The sequence below is a fragment of the Eretmochelys imbricata genome, chromosome 3, assembly GCF_965152235.1.
Source record: "Eretmochelys imbricata isolate rEreImb1 chromosome 3, rEreImb1.hap1, whole genome shotgun sequence".
Classification (NCBI taxonomy): domain Eukaryota; kingdom Metazoa; phylum Chordata; order Testudines; family Cheloniidae; genus Eretmochelys; species Eretmochelys imbricata.
The window spans coordinates 157,627,114-157,646,457 of record NC_135574.1 but is presented as its reverse complement, the minus strand read 5'-3'; positions in this window follow the sequence as shown (position 1 = coordinate 157,646,457).

The following is a 19,344-nucleotide window of genomic DNA, read 5'->3' as shown; positions in this document are numbered from 1 at the left end:
GAAATGAAAATAGCTTTCCCAGCTTGTTTATTTAACCAAAGGGAAGCCACATCATGTCAAAAGAAAAGGAGGACTAGTGGCACCTTAGAGACTAACCAATTTATTTGAGCATAAGCTTTCGTGAGCTACAGCTCACTTCATCGAGCTGTAGCTCACGAAAGCTCATGCTCAAATACATTGGTTAGTCTCTAAGGTGCCACTAGTACTCCTTTTCTTTTTGCGAATACAGACTAACACGGCTGCTACTCTGAAAGACATCATGTCAGTCATTTCTATCTAGATGGGATAAAGTGCTGAAGAACAGGCTGTAGGGAACTATCTTGCACTGGAACAAACTAGAAATGACCAAATGTGGATCTTCCAGGGTGCTATGAACTCCTTGTACAGTTGTAATATTAGCACATGAAGATTACTTCGGTAATTGATGCATCTAGCTGGCCAGCAATTGAATGGTTGTCATTATTAATAAGGAAGCCCAGTTGTGGAAAGTTTAAGTAGGCCATTAAAATGAATATGGTCAGAGTTCACACCTCCTACTGTTAATATGAGAAGTGAACAAGACCACAGTGCACTGAATTATATTGTATGTCCTTCTTATAAGCTGAGAGCTAGAAACTCTCGGTGAGCTTGAGCCTGCTCCATTGAAGTCAATGGGAGTTTCACCATTAACTTGAATGGGAGCATGATCAAGCCCTTAAACATGGAAGATGAGTTCTGCAAGTAAACCCTAGAATTACTCTAATTTCCCTGCTGCCTCCCCACCACCTGAATTTCTGTTGTTTCATCCAATGGGGAAGGCCTAAATGTGAAGGTATCTCAGCCAAGGAGCAAACACCAGTGGGAAACTCCTCATCTTCTCAAATTCTCCCTTTGAAGAGCATGTGTTTTTCCATCCTTGTAATGCAGCATGGAATACGGCCTTCTGAAATGCTGTAAAATGAACACCTTGAATGACACTATTTTGGCCCTGACCAAGTCATGTGTTACAAAACAGCCAGGTAATAGTGCAGCCAACTCATCTGCTATTCAGTTCTGTAGATTCCTGCTACTTAACTAGTGACAAGGCCTCTCACATGGGCACTTTAGCCACTAATGGTGTAATCATGGGATAGCCCAGCTGCTAGCAGTAGTGGATGTGTTAATGTAGACAGAGCACTGAGGTTTTTATATCTAACTCTGGCAAACCCCCTGCACTCCGTTTTATCCCACAGCCCTCCCCAAACTCTGCATTTGGCAGTATTGTCACAAAACTGTGTTCAATAGGGAGAAGGATCCTTTCTAAGCTAGCTGTAGAAAACAGTTCTTGGGTCTGTATCGGCTCAGGATTTGAGATTGTTATTTTTCTGATTTAGAATAATAAATGCATTTGATGGTAATTTGGACATGTGTCAAGTGGCAGATGAAAACTTGGGGAAAAGGGGAGAAAACTCAGGATTCTTGGTTTCCCTCTGAGGCACACAAAAGGTGGGTGGAAGATGGGCTAGCCTTGGTCACACACAGAAGCCACTGGAAAGAATCGGGGGGGGCCGGAGCACTAGGGGGGAATGAGATTATAAATAGTAAATAGAGGGAGAGGGAGATGGGAAACTTCAGACAACAAAGGAGTGGATTAGACTAAAGAGGTGATAATGGTGTTCCTTTGACAAGTCAGGGCCAAAACAGCTAACAATAAGCACAACAGAAATAAAAAGAGAGGAGAAGAGAATGAATAACGGGGAATCATTTCAAATGGGAGGGGGGAATAAAGAGAGGCACTTCAAAGGAATGATCAGAGTTGAAGCATTTTTCTCGTAATTAGCTCCTAATGCTTCCAGGTGGAGAAAACATGACATCTGGATGGGGCACCTGATTCCGTCGGGTGTTTGTGGTGGGGAGGTAGCGGGTAGATGCTACAGACTGGGTGTTTGTGGAGGGGAAGGATCATATTGCTTGTCTGGAGAGACGGAGGTGGGGTGGGAGGATGGGGCTGCTTTTCTATGCAAATGTGCACGCAACAGATGGAGATTTTGCCAGACTCGTACAAAAATCATGACATTGGCTTAAAATTGTGAGATATTGAAAAAAAACAAACCCACATGGTGGGTTCTGTCTGGTTTCTGAATCTTCACGGTGCATTCACTCCACATGATCAAGCTTTCTCCACAACCAGGATGGCTGCTGCTTTTTTTTCTTTTTCTTGTTTTTAAGCAATAGCTGAGCCGCTCATGCAATCCACTGATTCCAGCAGCTGTGGCTTTAAGATGCACACCAAATATCATGAGACTTGTGCTAAAACCACATTGTTTGTCAGATGATGGGAATAGCAGGAAAATTTGGAAGCTGAATGGAAGTATCAGATACAGTATCAGTATCAGATACAGCTGGTTGGCATTGGGGGGAAGAGTGGGTTAGGTTAGTGGTTCTCAACCTGTGATCCCCAGGACCTGGGGGTCCTCGGACTATGTCAAAGATTTCCAAAGGGGTCCACACCACCATTTGAAATTTTTTAGGGGTTTGCAAATGAAAAAAGGTTAAGGACCACGGGGTTAGGATGCAGCTGGGGGGATTATTAGATTGACTGCATATGTGTGAGGGCTACATACAGAGGAATATAATTATTTTCGATAGTATTTCAGAGTTTATCTAGAGTAGGGAAATTTGTACTGGTATAACCATAGCAGTGCAAATTCCTACCCCCTAAAAAACAATATAAACCAAGACTCAGTGCCGCTCGCTAAAAGGCTTTGACTAAGAACATAAGAATGGGCCATACTAGGTCAGAACAATGGTCTATCTAGTCCAGTATCCTTTGTTCCGACCATGGATGGTGCCAGCTACTTCAGAGAGAATGAACAGAACAGGACAATTATTGAGTGATCCATCCCCTGTTGTCCAGCCCCAGCATCTGGCAATCAGAGGTTTAAGGACACCCAGAGCATGGGCTTTCATCCCATACCACTGATGGACCTATCCTCCATGAATTAGTCTAATTTTTTTTAACCCAGTTTTACTCTCGGCCTTCACTACGTGCCCTAGCAACGAGTTCTACAGGTTGAGCCTGTGTTGTGTGAAGAAATACTTCCTTATATTTGCTTTAAACCTGCTGACTATTAATTTCTCAGGGTGACCCCTGGTTCTTGTGTTATGTGAAGGGGTAAATAACACTTCCCCATTCACTTTCTCCTCACCATTCTTGATTCTAGGACAGACGGTGAATGAATCAGTAGGATTGGAACTTTTCATTCTGATATTTAATTAAAACTGAATTTAGTATCTACGCAAGTCTCAGCAGGAATACAGGGTCTGAGAGCTGCCTTAACCCCCTCAAATTTCCAGATGTGGTCTGAATATTTATTATCTAGTATTTATATTGTGGCGGCCTCTGCACAAAAAAAGACAAGATCCTGTCCTTTTCCTTAGTTCTTCTGTTTTTACTTCCCTCGTAATTCTTTTACTGGGACCCAGTTACTTCCCTACCTCACAGGGATGTTTGGAGGCTAAACACATTAAGAACTGTGAGGTGCTTGGGTACTATGATCATGGGGACCTTATAAGTATCTTAGATTGATAGTTATTACAATAGCCCCTTTTAAAGAAAAGGAGTACTTGTGGCACCTTAGAGACTAACGAATTTATTTGAGCATGAGCTTTCGTGAGCTACAGCTCACTTCATCAGATGCATCGGTATGCATCTGATGAAGTGAGCTGTAGCTCACGAAAGCTCATGCTCAAATAAATTCGTTAGTCTCTAAGGTGCCACAAGTACTCCTTTTCTTTTTGCGAATACAGACTAACACGGCTGTTACTCTGAAACCTTTTAAAGAAAACACCCATAAAATACGTTATTGGAAAGATCCTGTATTCCATCTGCAAACCATAGTAATGAGTCAAGCAATGTAGTTTATCCATTTTAAGTTGTGGGAGCTGGTTCTCTCAGTTTTGTGTCCTATACAATTAGAGAGCTGGATACAGGACTAATACTTAAAAATCACTGTCTAAGGATGGGCTGTGGGTAAACCCACTTTAAGTGCCCAAAGGCCAAAGCCTGTTGACACTGAAGTCAATGGGATTCTGGCCATAGACTTCAGTAGGAACAAGATGTCAGTTATGTACATTCTGTCTTCCTGAAAGCATCTCAAACTTCAAAGCCAGAATAAGGTTTAATAGAGCCCAGATTCACCAAAAATCCCCTTCACTCTAGACAGACTCTTCCCTTTAACCTAACCCCCTTCCACCTCAAGACAGCTTCCTACTGGTACTCCTCCCCATCATATGCTCTGATCTTCCTCATACTCCTGAGTCATTCATCTTCCTCACAAGTGAAGCAGGGAGCCAGGTGTCAGCAATCAGACTGTGCTTTGCTCCTGCCTTCTTGCTCCACCTGGGTCCCCTCCAAACCTGGGATCTCAAATCTGTCCCTGTTGGGGTTTAGAAAATGCTGCTCCTTGATCTTTTCATATGCATCTCTTGGATTCTTATGCCTCCCCCACTGTTGTTTTTTTTAAGGTCTTCCTTATGTCTGAAGCTCTTATCAACTCTTTGGAACAGAATACACTAATGGTACCGTGGGAGACTGATGTCATGTCTCACACCTCCAGGGTCCCAGGTCACATCTGCTTTCTAAGCAGAAGGCTCAAGTCACAAGATTCTGCTTGTTCCTTACTGCTAAGGCAAAGAACAAAATAAAAAAAAATAAATGACTAAATCTTATTCAAGAGTTTTGAATTATGGATGGAAGCAAGATATAATCAAGCTCTAACCAACGGAGATCAAGTCTCCACCTTTTGGAAAGGGCATGAATACTTGATACACTTTATTTTATTCTGTATATGTGCCGCCCTGGACATCACTGGTTGGCAGAATTGTGCCTATGCTTTGTGAGCTGTAATGGTGCTTGACACTGCAACAACTGTGCCAGGTTACATGAGAAGGCAGTCTCTTGTCTTGGTATCTGAGAGTGGGTTGTGTCATTGTTGTCATCAGGTGCTGAGGGCATAGTTTTAGCTGCAAGCAACAACAATTCTTGGCTTTTCTGGAGTGCTCTTTGTCTGTAGCTCTCAAAGCACTTTGTAAAGGGGGGTGGGTAAACATAATTATTTCCATTTTGCAGCTGGGGCATATGGAGAAGAGACTTGTCCAAGAACAGAAAACAGGTCAGAGTCAGAGCTGTGAGTCCAAGTGTTCTTAGCTCATTGTGCTTTTCATCCAAATGAAGCACCTTATTGATCCCAGATGACCAAGTTGCAGTAGTGCCAAACTTAAATGTTCAAAAATCATGAGAGTCAGGCTCACCAAAAACTATGAGGTTGGCTTTAAAACCATGTGCTTATGTAACAATAATAGACTTGGGTGTTCTTTTTATTGGCCTTCTGCTTTTTGAGCCTTTCGGGGTCTGCATTGGGGTCACATTCTAACCCACGAGGGCTAGAAACTTACTTACTTTTTCTTTAAGAATGAAGGCTGGTGACCCACCCACAAACAGTCAGTTGCAGAGTAAACAGTCCATCAAGAAGAACAGAACTGTTCACACCTCTCAGAACTATTGTTTCAGGACGTTGCAAACTCAGGCAGGGGTCACCCTCTCTGTTATATTGAAGTCACGTTTTCTTCTTCACAATGATGAGGTTCAAAACATAAATATTTTTAAATTAAAGCTTACAGTCAGAAGCATGACATCATGAGCTTCCCAGAGCCAGGACCCTATCTACAAGCCTATAGTACCTATGCCTCAATCTATAGCCCTATGTATGGTTTCGGAGTAGCAGTCGTGTTAGTCTGTATTCGCAAAAAGAAAAGGGGGACTTGTGGCACCTTAGAGAGGTGTCTCTCTTTTAGGGGAATCTGATAACCACCTGCAAGTATTTGAAGGTAGTAAGCAGGATTGTTTGTGGTGTTATATAGTAACTAGGAGTCATGGGATAGAAATTAAGAAGAGGAAGTCCTTAGCATCCAGCTGAATCCTTAGGTAGAAGAGGAAAACTAAGGCCAGTTCTACACTAGAAACTTTTGCTGATATAACAGTGTTGGTTAGGGACATGATTGTTTACAACATTTTTATACTGGCAAAAGCCCTACTATAGGTGCCGTTATGCTGGCAAAAGAGAGCTTTTGCTGGTATTGCTTATTTCATTTGGGGAATTGGTATACTGGCAAACGCTCTTTTGGCAGTATAAGCTTCACCTACGCTAGGAGGGTTTGCCAGTGTTGGGAAATGGCATTGTTGTATATATTAAACATAGTTATAAACCCCCTCTAGTTCTCACATAGCACTTTTTGTCATTAGAGCTCAACATGCTTTATAAAGGAGATAGCGTAATCCGCATTTTATAGAAGGAGAAACTGAGGCACAGAGAAGGGGAATGACTCACCCAAGGTCCACATCAAATATGTGGTACCACTCAGTGCACATAAAGGCTGCGTAGAATTGTATCAGCCGATCATGGTTAAACTGCCTCAACTAGGCTGGAAAGCTCAATCATTTGTAAATGAATTCATCAATGGCTTTACGCTAACTGAAGCACAAATGATTAAGTCCATCCACACTCGTCATGCTGTTATCATGTTAATGACATTTGCAGTTTTGGCCTGTGCTTGCATTAGTAGTCAGCTAGACCAATTCAGCTGCAATGATTTCTGGCAACCTCTACCACTGTTCCCAGCACAGTGCATTTTGAGAGATCTTGGCAGACATTGTAGGATATCTCTGTGAGATATCACAGAACTCACCTGGTGCTGGCACTTGTTTATGGTACAGTCTTTAGTTACAGGTTCACATGCTATTGCCTTACCCCACAGTTGTTTCTACATCCAATAATGTGAGTAGCATTTTGTAGCCATGTACTGTACTCTGGATGCCAGATGATCCATGAAAGTAATATCTATAAAAATTACACGGTGGACTTTACATGTTAGACTAATATAGGGTAATAGTGAAAATCTTTTGGCCATAAGCCAAAGTTCACCAGTTAGCTAACTTCATTGATATTTGCCTTTTCTCTTGAATCACACCTAATTATTATAGCACACAGCACAGGTGGTGGCAAAAAAAAATTAAAATACATACCTTTAAGAGAAAAGCACTTACGTAAAGAAGGCTGTCAATAAATTCACATCAGACCTTTAAGACAATAAAATTCATGTAAGCGTAAGAGAATGAAAAAATATTGCAAGATTACATTACAGATTTTACATGTGCATCTAGAGTTGTAGAACCTCTCCTCGGATCTATTCAGGATTGCAAAGAAGGCTCCATCAGTTTTTGTTGGTGTTCTGCTTGCTTATGGAACATCTTTATAATAAATTGGATACTGCCGCCAAAGCAGAAGGGAAGAAATACACTACACTCTTCTAGTGCAAGAATGTTACAGAAAAGTGAAACCCCTTAGCATTTTCCTGCCCTTCAATAAGCCAGTTGTTTTCTCCCTAGCCAGAGCTGCTGGCATTGAGACCACAGTGAAGAATGATTTTAGCGGAAAGCAGCAATGGCTGGAGCAGGGGAAGCTAGGTTTACAGAACTGGGATCTAGTAATTAGACAGCTCTAGAGGGAAGCATCAGGAACTAGATTTAAATGTCCCCTTCTCCCCTTCCAACTAGATCAATCACAGGGACCACAGCGAAGAAGTGTCTCTGGTGGGAACCAGGTTCAAAATTATGAAAGATGAGCAGTGGTGGGTGGCAGGAGAGAGGAGTTTTAATGGCCATATTTGTAGTCAGGAAGGAATTTCCCCCCAGCTCTGATTGGCAGAGACCCTGTAGACAAAGCTCATTACAGGATCAGGGCCCAAGTTACTGAGTTGTATGTTATAGGATTCAGAGTAACAGCCGTGTTAGTCTGTATTTGCAAAAAGAAAAGGAGGACTTGTGGCACCTTAGAGACTAACCAATTTATTTGAGCATGAGCTTTCGTGAGCTATTTGAGCTTATGCTCAAATAAATTGGTTAGTCTCTAAGGTGCCACAAGTCCTCCTTTTCATGTTATAGGATGTTATTAAGATATGAAAACAGCACTTTATAAAGGAAATGCTGAGTTATTCTTAACTACAGCAGAGATAGCAGCCAAGTAGCAGCCAGACTACAAAATGTGCCACACCTAGAATATAATGTATTCTGTTCCATCGTTCTTCTATTATTTCTTCTATTTGCCTTCCCCTCTTTTCATAGTCTATATAAATATCATCTATCTATGTCTCCTAATTAAAGTTTTGAAGTCTGTGAAGAGTCCCTCATAATTTCATTTTTTAGGAAAAGTATATTAATCATTACAAGCTAGTTATTGGAGCTCCTCCCTCCCCCTTTCAATATCAAGATACAGTAAAGTGCAAGAGAACCCATGGAATCTCTGTTGCCCTAAGGATGTCACACACATGACAGTTTACAACTGGAAGTGCTGAAAGATCAAAGACCTGAGCCCATTTCCAAATCTACAGGTTGGGAATAGGTCCATTATCTCCCAATACTAGCTCTTTCCTGGGTTTGTTTTCAATATACATTGATAGAATGTCTGTCTTAATGGGAAGTCTGACCTGGAAAAGCAGGGCAGATGGGGATTTAGGCACACTCCCATGTGAGTCCCCCACGGCTCTCTCCCCCACACCCTTGTGGCCCTGCCTCTGCTTGCACACTGCACTCTGGTCCATGACTGGGATTAATAGTGACAAGGGTAAAACTCATAAATCTGCTGGGCTGGTGAAGAAGCTGGGCCTCCCCCATCTCGAAACTATCTCTCCCAGTTACCAGGCAAGTTAGTGTCCATCCCAGAGGAAGACTCAGCCCCACCCCTTGACACGAGCAGGATGAGATGGTGGCAGCAAGACTCTTTCCATTTCTCCCAGTCATCTCCCCTTGAGTAGCACGGTTGGAAGTTAACAACCCATTTAGATGAATGGGGCAGTTAGCACATCTCTCAACAATTGTTTCATGTTCTTTGCAGGTTGAGGTAGAATGTCTTTTAATCAGTTAGGGTCTGTCTAAACAGGGAAATTATTCCAGAATAAGGTAGGATGTTGATTTAAAGTACTCTAGTTATTCCAGAATAACACTTCGTGAGGGCACTCTTATTCTGGAACCAGTGGGCCCGCATGACTATGGGGGGAGGTACAATTTGTATATTAAAGATGTAAACAGAATTTAGTTCCTCCTTTATTTTGTATCATTGGTAAAAGGAGTTTTTATGTAACTGCACTGAGGAAACTGAAGTACTGTTTTTAAATTATGCCTTGGTGTTGTCATAAATCCAGAGATGCTAAGGCCAAAAGGGACCGTTGTGATTATCTACTCTGACCCCTTGTATAGGAGAGACCATAGAACATCTCCAAAATAATTCCTAGAGTATATCTTTTAGAAAAAAATATCCAATCTTGATTTAAAAATTGTCAGTGATGGAGATTTAAAACTGGAACAGATGCAGAGGAGGGCTACTAGGATCATCAGAGAAATGGAAAACCTACCAGAATGAGACTTAAGGATCTTGGCTTGTTCAGCCTAACAAAACAAAGGCTGAGGGGAGATACGATTGGTCTCTATAAATACATCAGAGGGATAAACAGCAGCAAGAGAGAGGAGTTATTTAAATTAAGACCCAATGTTAGCACAAGAACAAATGGATATAAACTAGCCATCGTAAGTTTAGGCTTGAAATTAGACAAAGGTTACTAACCGTCAGAGGAATGAAGAAGTGATGGAACAGCCGTCCAAGGGGAGCATTTGGGGAAGAAAAAATTAACTTGTTTCAGGACTGAGCTTGATAAGTTTATGGAGGGGATGGTATGATGAGATTTCCTACAATGGCATATGGCCCACCTATCCCTAAAGCCTGAGATGGGACGCTAGATGGGGAGGGCTCTGAGTTACTACAGACGATTCTTTCCCAGGTGTCTGGCTGATGGATCTTGCCCACATGTTTGGTGGGTCTAACTGATCACCATATTTGAAGGAATTTTCCCCCAGGTCCAACTGGCAGAGGTCTGTGGGATTTTTTGCCTTCCACTGCAGCATGAGGCATGGGTCAGGTGCTGGTTTGAACTACAGTAAATGGTGGATTCTCTGTAACATTAAGTCTTTAAATCAGTATTTAAGGACTTCAGTAACTCAGCCAGAGCTTACTACAGGAATGCGTGAGTCAGATTCTGTGGCCTGTGATGTGCAGGTCAGACTAAATGATCATAATGGTACCTTCTGGCATGGGTGGAGATTGGGGGTAGCATGTAGGGGTGCCACCCTCCCAATTGTATACCATAGGTTTTCACACTGTGGGGCATGCCCCCCTAAAGGGGGTGAGAAGGAATGTTTAGAGGGATACGCCTTGTTGTGCATGGCTGGCCCATGCTGCCAGGCATTGCAGCTTGCCCCCCTAAATGTTCCTCTGTGCCCCCATAGGGGAGCACACCCCACAGTGTGAAAACCTCTAGTATACGTTCAGGGGGGCAAGTGGCAAAGCCAGGCGGCTTGGGCCAGCCCCATGGGGGAAGAGGGAGGGGAGGCTTGGGCCAGACCCAGACAGGGGGGCTCAGGGAAGGAGCACCACTTCCATCCCTGACTCACTCATTAAGTACACTGTAATTTAAGTACCACTAACAATCAGTAAATCTGGAAGTTAGACCTATACCTATTGTTAATAGTATTAAGCCCCTTGCCCCAAATATAGACTTCTGACCTTAAAGTCTACGAGTCCATGAGAATTCACCACAATGCTTAGTAAATTGTTTCAGTGGTTAATGTCCCTCACAATTAAAAATTCATGCCTTATCTAAAGTCTGAATTTGTCTAGCTTCAACTTCCAGGCATTGTTATACCTTTCTCTGCTAGACTGAAGAGCCCATTATTAAATATTTGTTCCTCATGTAGGTACCTACAGGCTGTAATCAAGTCTCCCCTTAACCTTTTCTTTGTTAAGCTCAATAGATTGAGCTCTAGTCTATCATCATAAGGCATTTTTTTAATCCTTTAATCATTCTTGTGGTTCTTCTCTGAACCCTCTCCAATTTATCAACCTCTGTCTTAAATTGTGGGCACCAGAACTAGACACAGTATTCCAACAGTGGTCCCACTAGTGCAGAATACTAAGGTGAAATGACCTCTTTGAGATGCCCTTATTTATGTATCTCAGGACTGTATTAGTTTTTCTGGCCATAGCATCACAGTGGGAGTTCACATTCAGCTGATTATCCACCACAACCCTCAAATTGTTTTAGGAGTCACAGCTTCCCAGGGTACAGTCCCTCATCCTGTAAATATGGCCTACATTCTTTGTTCCCAGATAACTGAGTAAGCAGTATACACCTGAAGCAACTTTCAATATTTTTGGCATTAAGTCTACATAGATCCCCTCCATTTGGGAAGCATTTATCACAGACGTTCCCGCTCCTTGTATTCAACTGTGAGGAATTACACCCATTAGTTGGAGTGGGTGGGAGAGGAGATGTTTCAGTGATATGGGCCTCTGCTTAATATCTACCTATAGGAATTTCCAGATGTGTGTAACCTATATCTTAAAAACAGAGAGCAAATCTTTGCTCCAGCAGGTATGTTATAAACCCACAAGCACAATTTACTGTGAAATACTCCCTAAACAAAATAGGAGAGAAGATCAATAGGAGATAACTTTATTTACCATTTCTCAGTCAGTAAGGTACATAAGGTCCTTCCACACCACTAAAGTGCTATATACTTTCAGTGTCTATACTCAAGCACTAAAGACTGGTAGGAAAAGAAAAGCTACATCCTTTAAGAATTCCAGGAGACTGTTTTGAGAGGGGATAAGTGCCAAGGTGTCTGGCCTAACATACTTGACAGGGACCCATTAAAGGCCCAGTCCTGTGAGAACGTTGTATATGATGCTTGTTTGTATTTGCAGGACTGAGCCCATAATGAGTGCCCATATTGTTGTTCATAGAGCTTTAAAATGAAGCTACTGCCCTCCTCTCTGTAATAACTGCAAAGCAAGGACAGAGCTGATCACCAGCAATGAAACTGCAGTTGAACACACACCTATTACAAAGATGCATGGGACTTCGGCAATTTATCGATGAGGACCTGGGATTGGGGACACCAGGGCATTAAATCAAATGACTGAATAGATTAGTTGATTGCAAAGAAATGCCTGTAATCAATAAGCAAGGAAAGGAAAGGAAAGCTATGCTAAAAGACACAGAATATAAACACACCATGCCTGTTAGGGAACAGTGTTTACAGTCTTTGAAACAAGGCACACAGTTTTGCTGGTCACTGTACATAGAGGCAAACAATGCCATATATGGAAAAGGAGGACTTGTGGCACCTTAGAGACTAACAAATTTATTTGAGCATGAGCTTTCATGAGCAACAGCTCACTTCATCGGATGCATGATGAATGTTAGTCTCTAAGGTGCCACAAGTCCTCCTTTTCTTTTTGCGAATACAGACTAACACGGCTGCTACTGGGAATGCTATAAATGATTACTGATGCCTATTTAGCTGGAGCTGTGGTTGAAATAGTTAAAAGCCCAGTACGGGCATGGCCCAAACTGCAAGATTCAAAGATAGATTTCAGAGTAGCAGCCCTGTTAGTCTGTATCCGCAAAAAGAACAGAAGGACTCGTGGCGCCCTAGAGACTAACACATTTATTTGAGCGTAAGCTTTCCTGAGCTACAGCCGATGCAGTGAGCTGTAGCTCAGGAAAGCTTGTGCTCAGATAAATGTGTTAGTCTCTAAGGTGCCACAAGTCCTCCTTTTCTTTTTAAGATTCAAAGAGGAATGCACATCCAGAGCGACCCTCCAGCTTCCCGGTCAAGAAGGGTCACCGTGTACTTTAATGGCAAAAGTACATTGCTCAACAATAGTGCAGCACCAATCCTCCAAGACCTGAGAACTATTTTATTCAGGGAGTCCCCTTCCAAAGGAAGGCAAAAGCATGTCATGTGAACCAAATGGACTAAGGAGAATCCCTAACTATGAATTACAACAAACAACAAAACAAACCAACCCATCACCTACCACCACACAAGCCACGTGTTCTGGTGGTTTTTGTGACGACTGCCTTCCCCCGCACTCCACCAAACAACCACCAGCTGATTACACTTTGGGGTTACCACCTTTATTTAGGAACGATTCAAGCCAGTGTCTTTCAAATGCCTGTCACGACAGGAGAGGGGAAAGTCCGGCGCATCATGATATAAAGAAAGGGACTCCATCAAATAATGATTGGCATCTTCCACCTGAGGATTGTCCAGCTTTCTAATGTTTTGTATACCGGCCCCTCTTTGTATCGGGCCAGCCCCCATGTGGGATTCCCTCCCCGGAAATCAGAGTGTCCCCTCTGAATTTCCGCCCCAGAGAACTTGCTTTCCAATCGGTTCTTGTATTAAGCGTGAAGCTGTTTTCGGCCCGACCCGCCGGTCGGATCGTTCAGTCACCAGCCGAAGGGTTTTGTTTCCTCTAGTAACCCCCCCCCCCCCCCAGTTGCGTGTTAAACCCATTGAAACATTTTCTTCCGCAGCCCTTCCCGAGCGCCCCGTGGGGCGGGAGCGCAGAACACAGGGCAGCCTGGTTACCCGCCACGTCTCTCCCTGTTTCTCTTGACTTGTCCGCGTCCAGGCGCCCCCAGCCCTCCTGCCCATCCCAGCCACACGCCAGCGTCAGCAGCGTGGGTTGCTGAGAAGACCCCGGGGAATAAAGCTCCCAGGGGATGGGGGCGGGCGCCCCAAAGATTCGCACTTTTCCCCTCCTGAGTCCATCTCCGTCCTAAGGAAGCGACTATTATCTGCCCCCCCCCCGGCGTGCATCCTAAAGAGAGCGGCTGGCTCGGGAAGCCTTTGATCACCGGAGACCAACCCCCATCCACCCCCGGGGCGGCTGGCCTCTGCGCTCCCAGTATAAAGAGGAGCGGGGCGAGGCGGCCTCTCGGAAGGGGAACCCGAAGGCGCCAGTCTCTCCAGCGCAACCCGCACGCTGGGCGGAGCCCCATGGATCTCTACCCCACCCAGCATGCAGCCCACGGGGGGGGCCTGGCCCCGCCGGAGGGCCGCTTCCCCGGCAACTTCCCCACAGGTAGGTCCCAGCGCCGTGCGCGTCGCATCCCCGCTGCGCCCCAGCGCTAGCTCGGCCTAGGCGCGCGTGGCTGACTTGCGTTGTCTCTCCGCAGCCAGGAGCGAAGTGGCCGGGGGTGGCTGCCCTTCCCTGTCCCCGGATCTCAGCCCGCCCGCCCCGTTCCCCCCGGACGCGGCTGAGCTGGTGCCTTCCATCTCCCAGCGCAGGAAAAGGACCAACTTCACCACGGCTCAGCTGGAGACGCTGGAGCTGGTCTTCAGCGACACCATGTACCCCGATATCTACCTGCGGGAGAAGCTGGCGGCCATGACCCAGATCCCGGAGTCCAGGATCCAGGTGAGTGGGCGACTGGGGCGCTGGTGGCCAGGGATCCCCCGAACTGTCTGCCTCCAAACGCGCCAGCCGCTGCCTGCGCGCTCTTCCCTGCCTGCCTCCCTCTGCGGCTTGCCCTGCCGCACGGGGCTCGGCCCGTCGGCCTGGGTCCTCCGCCCTGAGACCCGGGCCGCTGCTCCCGCCTAAGGCTGGAACAAAATGGCTCGCTCACTCGCCATCCGGCCAAAGCCTGCTGGGCTAACTAAGCCCTCCGATGACCAGCGCTTTGCAGCGGCCAGCACGCTTATTCTCTGGGCCTGCCCCTGCCAGCTCTCCGCCAGCGCCCACTCGGGTTCCTCACACTGCACGGTAACCCGGGTCCGCCGCCCCACGGCTAACAACCGATCTCTCCCCAGGTCTGGTTCCAGAACAGACGTGCCAAGTCCCGGCGGCAGCGAGGGAAACCTTGCAGCAGTCCGGGAGCCGCGGAGCCTTTCCCGGGCCACCAGGCTCCTGCCAAACATGGATATCCACCGGTGGGCATCCGGCAGCACCCCTCCCGCACAGAGCGGCACGGTTACTTCCAGGCCCCCGTGGGCCCTTCAGGGGTTGCCTGCGCTGCCCGGCCTCCTTTTCCCAGCAACCACGCAAGCACTAGCGTGAAGGCGCTGGAGGGTCATCCACCGCAGTACGCGCTGTCGGGAGTAGCCCAGATCATTCAAATAAAAGAAGAAGAAAACGCGAGTCCGTACCAGTGGCCCTCCAACCTGCCCTTCCAGCCTGGGCTCGGGGTGGACTTTGAGAGCGTCCCTCCGAATAGGATGGTCGGACCTGAAATGAATTTTCTAGTGCCCTCCCTGCCCCTTTCAGCTGGTGCGGGTAGACATGGCGGTATGGGGAAGCTGTGTGGTCCTCGCTCCCAAACGCCTCAGACCACGTGTGGACAATATTCGCCCATCTCTGATGCAGAAGACACCAGCAGCTATTCGGAGTCAGGCTCCGAGTGGGAAGAGAGCACCCTAAGTACCTTCCGAGGAATCTGAAGGGACCATTCAAGATCCGCAGGGGGTAGGGGAAGGCAAAAGGAAACATGTGTAAAAGTTCATTTTTAAGCAACTTTTTGTAACCATGGAGTTCTCGAAACGGCGAATTTCGGGTGTATCTTTTAGAGTGCTAGGAATAAGTCTCGTAAGTCACAGGCCCCTTATGAAAAGGGCATTTATTTGTAAGCTCAGGTGTCCGGCAAACAAAACTGCCAACCCACCACCTGGTGTAATTTTATGAGCCCTCCACCTCATCAAAACTATTCTACCTAGGAAAGGGAGTCATAGCAAGAATTAAGTCCGTGCTAGTGACAGGGAAACAATTAGAAAGCAAGTTCTTAGTTTCCTTCTTTTTAAATAACTTGTATGTATAAACAACACTTGTTTTTTTACTGTAGCCTAATAGACAAAGGGGAGCGACTATCGCCCAACTCCACACCTTGTTAACACAAAGCCATTAAGAGGTCACTGGTGAAACTAACCAAGAGGGAAGCTGGAGGTTACCATAATCCTAGAAATGGCATAATACTTTAAACCCCAATTCCCTCTCACCTCTCTTCCTAAAAGTTTCCTAGCAGCTATTGAATAACATGTTGCTTTCACTAAACCCTAAGAGTTTCCTAAAACTCCTTTTGCTGCCTGACAGGAGGGAGGGAGTCATACCCAGGATCACCGGTTTGTGTAATAGATGCATGGATGTACTGAGCCATTGAAAGCTTTTAAAATAAAGCGTCTTCGTAGATCGCTGCACTGTAATTTAATCACAAGGTTTTAGAGTTGCACTATTAAGAGCCATATAAGAATATGACTGCCTAGTTTGGTGTAAATATGACTACAGCTGTGTGTGGGCTAGGGTTAGTGAAGGCATAAACAGGGGTGGAGGGAGAGAAAGTACCATGTGCAATGTTCTCTTATTTGTAATTAAATGAAGCTTATCTTAAATGTGTAAGACTTTAGATTTTTGCATAGTTAAGAATACACCCAATATCACAAATGTTAGAGCGTACAGAAAACCCAGTATTTCTGGGCGGTTTGCCCCCTCCTACCCCCTTGAGACATACAAGTGTCATTTGAATACAGTGAAAGTGTGTATGGCAAAAATTACCATGATGGATACAAAACTCTCAAAACATCCTCTCGAGGATGAAATTAAGTGCAATAGTAAAACTTTAATGTTACCTATTTATTTTAAGTAAGGTGTGTGTGTCTTGTAAAACTGCCTTCAGATGAAAATACAGCTTGGCTTTTAAAATAAGAACAGACTATGATACTCAATTGACCTAGCAAGGAAGATAAACTGGCTAGCTTTTTTAAAATTCTACTAGCTTATTTATTTTTGCATCTTTATTTAACCTTGTGTAAAAGAATTAGGAAACTCCTGGTTCTATGTTTTGGAAAACCTGTGACATTTCTTTTTGAGAAGAAAAATAAAACAATCATTTGTTATACTATCTTGCTTTCCCTTAATGTGTCATTTTGTAAATTCCTGAAAGCAGGGATCAACTCCTCCACTATGTTGCATTTATAGTGTAGAGCAGACCCACTCTAAAAGGGGAGAGGTACTGGAGTAGCCAATCTGCAGCTTCTGTTGCTAAATCAGGTCAAGAAACCTCAGCTTTGATAGGTTGCAGCTCAAGATTGAATTAAATAGCAGGTTTGAACAATAGGCAACAAAATGTGTTAATTTACCTCAGTCATAATTTGATTAGCATAAATGTTGCTGGAGGGTGGGGAAGGAGAGTAAATCCTAACTGCCCTTCTAGCAGTGCAAAAAAAAAAAAAAAAAAACCAAAAGTTTTGAAACTTTGATTGAGCCAGCAGACTATGTAAATCTAAAGTGCCCTACCACCCCATGAATTAGCTTAGATGTTAACCAAAATGACACAAAAATACATCAATCTTTCTTCTGTTAGCATCCTCTTAACAGGGCTAGGTAGTAAACTCTCTTTGCAAGGTGCTCTACAAAATTCCTTTTCAGAAGGCCCTAACCTCTTGCAAATACTTACACATATTTAGCTAAGTTTTAAGCATCTGAATAGTCCCATTTATTCCAATAGTGCTATTCAGCTGCTTTCATGTGACTATATAATTTTCAGATTTAGTGTCTTGAAACCTAAACTGGGGCTCAACTAATATGGGGAAAATTCCCACAGGTGAAAAGCCAGTGTAAACTGAACCTATGCTTATTCTGACTTTAAAATATTAAACATTAGAATATCTTCAATAATTAAGGAAGATTTACCACAAGAGGTATGTAATAATAGCTAGCCAGGTCAACCAACTGTTCCTGTTACCTCAGATGAGGTGACTGGGAATTTTGTCACCTGTCTTTCCTCCAAACTGGCCTGGAGGAGCTTTTCAAAAGTGAAACAAAACTCCAGGATCCCATAACATTACATTCCCCACCCAAATCATATCTTGACCTAGGGCAAGGATGGCCAGACTTACTGGTCCTCCAAGCCACTTACACCAATCTTCAGAAGTTTGAGAGCTGGGACACACCTGTCAGGACTTCAGCCCTGCAGGAGGTGCCTGACAGGGCTTAGGGTTTCAGCCCCACTGCTGCTGAAGCCCCATAACTCAGCAGGTGCACCCCATTGGGCTGAAACCCCAACCTCTCCCCACCCCTGCTGGGCAGAAGCCTCTACCCCACCACCCTGCTGCAAGGTAGAGGTCCTGAGCTCCCCTCCACCAGTCTAATAGGTGGAAAATGGAGAGGGGGGCTTCACTAGCTGCACTTTAATGATAAAAGAGCTGCATGTGGCTTGAGAGCCAGTTTGGCCACCCCTGGCCTAGATTGACTGTGGACAAAGTTCATTTTCCAGCTGGAGTAAGTGAGGAATAAAGGGCTAGATTCTCTCTTGCACTTTGTCCCCTTTGCTTTGCCACCACTCTTTTGGCACAAAGAGGCCTTGATGACCCTCTTGTGGGGGGACTCCTAATGACTCTGTTGCCAGCGTAGATAGTTCCTATGGCAATCCCATTCTTGGACCAAGGGGAGGTAGTATTTCTGTAGCATGCTACATTCAAACAAACCCTGGAGGGCTGATGACTCTTTGGGAACTATTGCTAGGTGGCATAGTTTAGAGGCTCCTGGGTTGCTCTAAACTACACTGAGGTTGGGGCTAGCATAGAACTAGACAAGTAATCAAGGAGTCACAACTGGCTCTTGGATGACTACCTCCTCTGCTGTGACATGTGGTAGTCCTGCTAAAGAAAGAATGTGGGCCTACATTTTTAAGTGACTTGCTAAAGGCTACACATGCAGGTAGTGGCAGAGCTAATAACACCTCCTGAGAAATCAGTTCTAAGACCCATAATTATCCACTAGACCCTGGTGCTGCTTGTACAACTACTTCAAAATTTTGTACCTAATTAGGTCAAATTAAAATAATAATGCTTACCTAACGCACTCTGAAATCTACAGATGGAAAACCCGTGTGTAAATACAGAGCATTATTAGAGATATTTGTTGAGGCGGTGACTAAAGACTTGTTGACAGAGGTAATTTGTCCTGGCTGTAGCCATTGGTGGCCAACCAGCCAGCGTAGCTGTGCTATGTAAATGATTACAGATTCCATGGCCAAAGGGACATCTGTGATCATCAGCTCTTTCTGTATAACAGTCCTTAGAACTTCCCTGGAATAATTCCTGTTTGAACCAGAGTATAACTTTTATAAAAACATTCAATCTTGTTTTAAAAAAAAATCACCAGTTGAGGCTACACAGGTACAGCTACTATAAACAGCAATTTACAATGGTACCACTTACCCCAGTTTCAAGCAGGGGTAAACCACCTGGGTAAAAATTGTGGCTTATTAACATCTACACTAATAGATATTTTTGCTGGCTGTTCATGGCTGGAAAGCAGTATGGACAAGGCCTGAGTTCCATAGTAACATGCTTTGTACAGTGTAGACTGAATGAGGCAGATCTCTTTAGGAGCCATTACTAGTTTGGGAAACAGAGCTAATTTAATTTAGTAA